We start from the raw sequence: 7825 nt of genomic DNA, 5'->3' as shown, positions 1-7825 counted from the left end.
TTAAATGTTGTAAGTTAGCAGTGTTAATTATAGAAAACAAAAGTTTCAATTCACTTTGAAATAGTTGTTTTGCTATAATTAAGGGAGAGGATTTTATACTTCATTCCAATTCTACAAGCTTAGATTGAGATTTTAATCAACTTTAGTCAAGGATATATATGAATGTTATGTTGGAATGGTTCAACATAAGGAAATTCTATTTATTTTGCGTTCTCAAAATTCGATTATGATTACGGCATACCTCTTCATAGTTCGAATTGTGAGAACATGGCAAATAAAAAAATTTATAGCATGAATCGTGTCCCATATGCTTCGAGTATAGGATTGATTTCATGTGCTATAATATTTATCCATTCTAATTTTTCCAAATTCCTAGGACATTAGGAGGGAAAAAGGAATAGAACTAGATATGACTAAAATGATTAAGCAATTGTCGAGGACAATCTGAGGTTTTCCAAATATTGGTTGCTCATGGACAATTGGAAGTATAGAGCTAGGAACATATTGACATATTCTGAAAATAGGTAACTCTTGTTCAGAAGTGATAGTCAAAATGGGCATATGGAAATGTTTCCATAGGTGGAAGTTATTCTTTGAATCTGTGTAATATTAGAAAACTTAATGCAAAGAAGGATGTTCAAAGGAATGTACTTTGAATGTGAGACTTTGTTTCCATGGAATTGCTCTCCATTGGAATACTCTGTAATGTTTGTTGCCAAGTCTTTGTGACTTGGGCATAGTCATTACAAAGGCATCATTGCATATAAGTTTAGAATCTAACAGATTACAGTAAATTGCAAGAGTTTGGTATTCTTACATTTACAATAAGGATTGGGATTGTGATATGAGCATCATTAGAATCATGTTCAATTGATCTATTTCACAAAGTAAAGACCATAGACAAACATAGTGTGCATACTTGGAGTATGGCATATCTATTGTTTGGACAAACATAGTGTGCATGCTTGGAGCATGGCATGACTATTGTTTTTATTCAAGTATTAAGTTGATTAATCGAAACATAAATAATGAGTACTCAATATGGTGCTTAGATAAAAAGGTGTTTTTATTTACACTCAAAGTGTTGGGGCCATATAGGATTAGTATTATTCTTGTGTTTTATTTTGCATTTTTTACTTCCCGAATAAATAGGTTATTCAAACATCCACAGTCGGTCATACGTTCGAAGTAGGTATGAAGCAAGACTGTCATGAATGGGTCTGTAGTTTGTCTAGGTGGCTAGACTTAGTTGCAGTGTTCATGAGTGCTCCTGGAATAAGATTCGAGTATTGGATTAAACCCACGCTCATTTGAATCACTTCATGGATTTTATCACGAGTGAATCATGAGACGATAATATCTTATATTCTTCAAACCTACATATATGAGTTTTTGACTATGAGTTGGTTATACATTGAGTGTACGAAAACGCATTGGTAACTCGATGTTATAAAACGTGCCTTTGTGTATGACTCAACAAGTAGTTAGTACAAGCATATGAGTCAAAGTTTATCCATTCCTTTTACCCTTAAAGGGATAAAAGCGATATCCGTGGGCCCCCTCGAGGATTTAATGATGACACCCCTAAGTGCTTGGCCAAGCCTGGACTGATTTGATTTGTTCAACTAGTCGGTCGTCATAAATCGGAAATCGGGAAACAACAAATGGACAGAGAGAATGATTATAATCCATGTCTCAGTCCATATGATATCTAGAATGGAGGAATATATGATCCTTTATCTAATGGAAATGTCATTGACTAGGTCAGAGTTCGACAGCGGCTTTTAAGAGCTACGATTGCTAGTCGGGATTTTGGAGTCATACTTGCAATAATATTTTTAGACTTATCCAAGTGGGAGACTGTTGGACTAGATGTCTAAGCCCATAACTATTATTGGTATGTACTCGACCCGAGAGTAGCATGGTCCATTTGGGTTGCATATCATCAGGACAATTTGTTAGGATGGACTTTTGAGAGAAGGTGATTTATGGTTTATTAATATATTATAAGTTATAATATACTAATATGAAATCATATGTTTTAATTAGTATTGATCAAGAATTAATTTGGAATTAATTTAGTGATCAAAAGAGACTAATTAAATCTACGGGGACTAATTATGATAATTAGTTATATTTATATGTGTTGGGCTTATGATCCATGTTGGACCAAGTTTATGTATGGATACATAAAGAGTTGGGCCACATGAACCATGGATCATAAAACCCATGGGTATGGATTATGGGTTATACCCATGACCCTTGGAATCCTACATATAAATAGGTTACTCCATAGCCAAAATCACCACTTCTTTTCATAGAGAAATATGGAGGAGTTTTGGTGTATGAAGATTCTCTCTCAAATGTCCACCTTTGTCCATGGTGTGTTGTGATTCCATTTGAGGCTTCCACGGTATTGGGGCTAAGCTCTTAAGGCCAAATACATCAAGACTTCAAGCCACATAAAAGGTATGTTACCCTAACTAGTATCTTATATGGTTTATGTCAAATGCATGCTAGTTATAGGTTTAATGCCTTGGAAACCATTTGCATGTATAATTAGTGAAAACATAGATCCAAGGTATTTAGGGTTGTATGTGCACCATAGGATGTTGTATTATACCAAAACACAACAACAATATACAAATTCAATACACTGTTTTCTAGTACAAAAACATACTTTCAGATAGAACATTGAGTAAACTAAACTAGAAACTTATCAGTGAAAGGTTTAATCCGTTTTATCAAACCAGTACATCTTAAAGGACCTTAAGTGGTTAATTCTATAATACCTTAGTTTACACATCAGGGTTATATATATGTAATATCTGACAGATAGTTAGGTGTGTGCTTTCCCCCTTACTTCTTGTTCCTTGTTTGGTTGTGGGCTTAGGGCAGATTCACACAACTAACTATCTGTTCGATATTAGATTATATATAGCTAGTATAAACTAAGTGATTATAGAAGGAACTATTGTGGTTACCATTTTTACTATAAGAAATAAGGGTTTTCTTAAAGAATGTTTTCATCAAATATAAAGGAACTATTACAATTAACTCCGTGAATACCAAATGAATGCACCAGGGTTATATACAGTAAAGTTCTAACAAACAATGGGACGTGTGACTTCCGCCTCATTCCCTGTTCCTTGTTTGGTTGTGGGCTTAGGGCAGATTCACACAATCGATTGTTTGTTTGATCTGAATTCTATATAATTTGTATCCATTTAGTATTCATAGAAAAGATTGTAGAGTCATTTTTACTTATTTTTCATCATATAAGAAGATATAGGATCTTCTGGAGGAACAGGCGAACTTTTCTAAAAGAGCTTTTGTGACAACCCGAAATTTTCATCTAGTGCTGTTATTCAAATCAATTAAAGTTAGACTCGTTGTTTTGCTATTTTCTAGCATTTTTTTGAGACATTTGGGTGTTCTAAAACTAGTAGATGCAAGTTAGAAGTTCGGATTTGTGTTCCGCAAGCTCACCCGACACAAAAAGTGGCCAAACACTCCAACTCTAGGAGTGTATGGCCGTACACCTGGGTGTGCGGCCGCACACCCCTCCTCCGGCAGCACACTCTCGTCTGGCAACACACTCGAATGCTATATGATAGAGTCTTGGCCTTCATTCAACCCTCTTTCACCCTCCTAGCCAAGAACTCGTTTTCTCTCAAGTAGCTACCGATTTTTCAGCTAGATCTTCAAGTGGTAAGTGTTTCTACCCTTTGATTTGTTGATTCCTTACTCCATCTAGCTTAGATCACTGATTTCATCCATGAAATCACTCTATTTTAGTAGATCTTCAAGTGTTCTTCAAATTCACCAAGAACACCTACTAAGTTCTTGGGCTCCAAACACCCCGATAGGCTTCTACATTGTAAGTACCCTTCTCCTACATGTTATTAGCTATGTTTGATCCTTAGAAAACGTCCAAAACTCGATCTGTAAGGAGTGTGCGGCCGCACACATTCATGTGGCCGTACACCCCTTATTTTGGTGCTTTAAGACCTCAAACTCAAGTAGTATTCTAGCACATGATCAAAGACAGTTAGGGGATACATGATATGACCTTGGAAATACATTTTGGACCATTTTTACTAGGAGTGTGCGGCCGCACACTCCATGGCCGCACACACCATGTGTAACCGCACACACCCTTTTAAGGGTCCAAAATAGCAACAAACTTCCATTCCGGCTAGGCAATGGTCAAAACACCATTTCGGCTAGGCGGCACACACACTTGGCCGCACACTCTGGCTGCACACACACAAAACCCATGATTTTGTGGCCTTACACTCCAATATAGGGCCATACACCCCTTATGTGCAACCGTATGTGTTGGTAACACTTAATTCTAAGTGTTTTTATGTCCTTAAGGCATGTCCCTATCACCATTAGTGGTTATATACATTGAATGTATTCGTATATGTGTAATTATATGTTAAAAAGGATTTGTTTGTGCTCAGGACTCCAATTGACACCCAACAATCCTATATCGATCTTCCATTCAAGTTACTCACTACAGGTGAGTTCATACCCCTTAATCAACCTTTGAAATGATTTTAAATGCTTTTATGAGGGGGAATACAAGTTGAAGCATTCTAGTTATTGCATTAATCATATGTGATTAATAACTAGAACAAACAGGAAGATTTTCTATTACTTTCAAATTGTTATCAAACTTATGGATTTCAAACACTTCAAAACATTTTATTAAACTCATTTAAATGCTAAATCCTTTATCAAACTCTTTTAAACATACATTATTTTCAAACTCATATCTATACAGATATATTTATATAAGTAAGGTTTGAAGGACTTAGGACTAATAGCTCACATTATTTCCTGTTCCTTGTTTGGTTGTGGACTTAGGGTATCTTGTTATTTGTCCGAATGTCGTTGAAACCTTAATTATATATCGTATATATATGTTAGGATATAAAAGCTTTCACTTCAGTTCAGTACCTTTGGGTAGAAAAGGCATACATACAACAGTACTAGTTAACTATAATAGGTATAGTTAAGAGATCACTACCCACTATTACTATTACAACGACACATACAAGAGTCAATACAGTTACGAGTCATTACATACATACTATAATGAGAAACAATACATACTATACACTATATAAGAGAACATACTATACACTATACAAGAGGATATACTATACACTAGTGCAGAGAAAACATTACTACACTATGACATACTATACAAACATGTGAATACGATAATCAGAATGTGACATACTACTTCTCGATACGACACTACATTGTTGTATCACCTTGTAACCAGAGTCTCCTGGAGGGAGAGCAGGCATTGTGTGTATAGATCTATACGGGACAGACACTCCCACACCCCGACTGCTAGCTACAGTCCCAGCCGACAAGGCCAAGGGGTGACAAAATGTTACCTCACTACATATGACACCGAAGGGTCATCAGTTATTCAGTCGTCGATCAGCATGGTTACATACGAGTTCACATTTAAACCTTTAATTAACCGACTATGAATTAAAGGAAAACAGACTCCCCGAGGTGTATTGTACATTTAATACTACCTGGAGTTTACATTTTTATCACTTTATAGCCAGCAGTGGCACTGCTGAGGTAAAACATTATTTTCCCCTATTACATTTATTTGTAATCATCTGACATAAACGATGACTTAAACTATATTTTTATAATGATAGTTTCACTGGGAAAAACTCTTACATTTACAAAAGAACAAACATATAAATGGTCGGGTCTTAGTAGAAGACTACATTTCAGTAGAAAATATAGGATTTTCTAGGGAGTTCAACCATTTCCAAACATTTGCAGACAATTACGAATATTTACACTACGTTCTTATAAACATTTTCATACAAGCAATGACACTAAATACTTATGAACTCACCAGCGTAATGCTGATACTCCCTTTCAAAATAACTTGTATTCTCAGGTCATCAGTAGACAGGTACCGATGAAGCTTTTGAGAAGATGGAGCACATTTAAGACTCATCTTTTATTTTGATCATTCATTTTAGTGTCTTACAAACTATACAGAACACGCTTGTATTAAAATTATTATATTAATGATATGGATGTTGTTGCTTGTCTTTACTATTATGCATTGTTATGATACTGTACATGAAGTCCTCCACCCCAGAACGTTTCCGCCGTTCCGGTTTTGGGGTGTGACAGATTGGTATCAGAGCATTGTTTATAGTGAATCGAGTATATCAACCCATAAAAGATATACAAACTATAAACGCAACGGGATTAATATACTCTGACCAAGAGTTTATACTTTTAAATAATAAAATATTTAACTAAGTATACATACCTGCATTCATACTAAAATCAGTGTCATTAGGACAGAGCAAAAGTATTACGATTGTTGAACAACACGATTAGGCTTAGAGACATATAGTCAAACCTGGGAGGATATAGCCTGATCAACTATATTTTCCGAGGAGTGACTAGCATGTACCTAAGAATGGTTGTGGTGTTGCAACAAGTCTAAAAACTTACCAACACTCCAACAACAAGAACATTAGAACAGAACATAAACCTAAAATACTATAGGAGTATTTTGTGTTACTATAATTACTTATTTGAGAACTAAAAAGGTCTTTACTAGTAGGTTAATAGTTGCTAAGTGGATACGCTAAAGTTATATGTGACTAATGTGTTATAGACTTAGAATCTATGACTTTGCTTTACTTCCTGTTCCTTGTTTGGTTGTGGACTTAGAGTTAGGGTCACTTATTCGAAGGTCTATCTCGCCTTGGTTACATATAACTGGTATGCACTACGCAAATGTTGAAGTAACTAGTAAGGGCCATCTTATAATTATCTTAGATTAGTACGTCTATTATTATAAGATTCTTATACCCCCTTCTTCTCGCGTAGATAGCATGGTTGGCTTCCATCTCCCCGGTGATCCGTATTTTCCCAACCAAGGCAATGGTGGGTGGCTCGATGATGAGCCAGAAGAGGATCATCCAATCCCTTTGGATGATCACCTTGCAGAAGGTTTTTCGGATGGATCTGACTCGGAGCCAGAAGTCAACAACTTGCCCCAAGAGGTTCCAATCCCAAACCTCAACCCCCGACCAGCATTTCAAGGCCCCACTCCCTTGTGGGCGACAACCTTGAACCGTTGGAGTGATGAGCAGGGTCAGCCCTTACCCTTCAACGGAGACCGAAGCTTTTACAACATAAGCGAGGGAGGCTCAGCTGACCGAGTCCTGCCCATTATGGTCCGCAGGATTGCTCGGAATGTAGAGCAAGGTCGAGCAGCCATCAACCGAGTCATGGAAGTTGATGCCAACTCTGGCATTAACATGTTCCACATTCGCCAACTTGAAGAGGCTATGGAAAGGACTAGGAGAACCAACGAGGCCTTGCAGCAAAAACTGGCTGCATCCCGAGCTGAAGTCATGGAACTCCGAGTGCGTCAGAGGGCGCATGAGCGACATCTTCAGGAAGTAGTTCGCCAACTGGCAGATCTGAGGGTTCGCCCGAGGGATACCCGTCGCCGGTAGAAAATGTCGACTTGTATTTTCTTTTGGGTTAAGGAATAGCCTTTCTTTTCCGTGCCTATGTAGCACTTGTCTGTAAAATATTCCTATCTTTCAAGTACTTTAACTAGATTTCTAAGCTGTCAACATTTTCCCTTATGGTTTGATGTAAGACCTACTGTTAGGTCATTTTTCCCGAACTCATTTACATCATTAATACCAGTAATATTGGCAGTTATCTAATCCTTTGGAAAGTCCTTACTCTTGTGTTTCTCTACTCTATGGTCATGTCTCTATCTGATGTTTGGACTATG

The sequence above is a fragment of the Lactuca virosa genome, chromosome 9 (assembly GCF_052849685.1).
Source record: "Lactuca virosa cultivar CGN04683 chromosome 9, Lactuca_virosa_CGN04683_v6, whole genome shotgun sequence".
Lineage (NCBI taxonomy): Eukaryota > Viridiplantae > Streptophyta > Magnoliopsida > Asterales > Asteraceae > Lactuca > Lactuca virosa.
Note: the sequence above shows the minus strand (reverse complement) of the source record.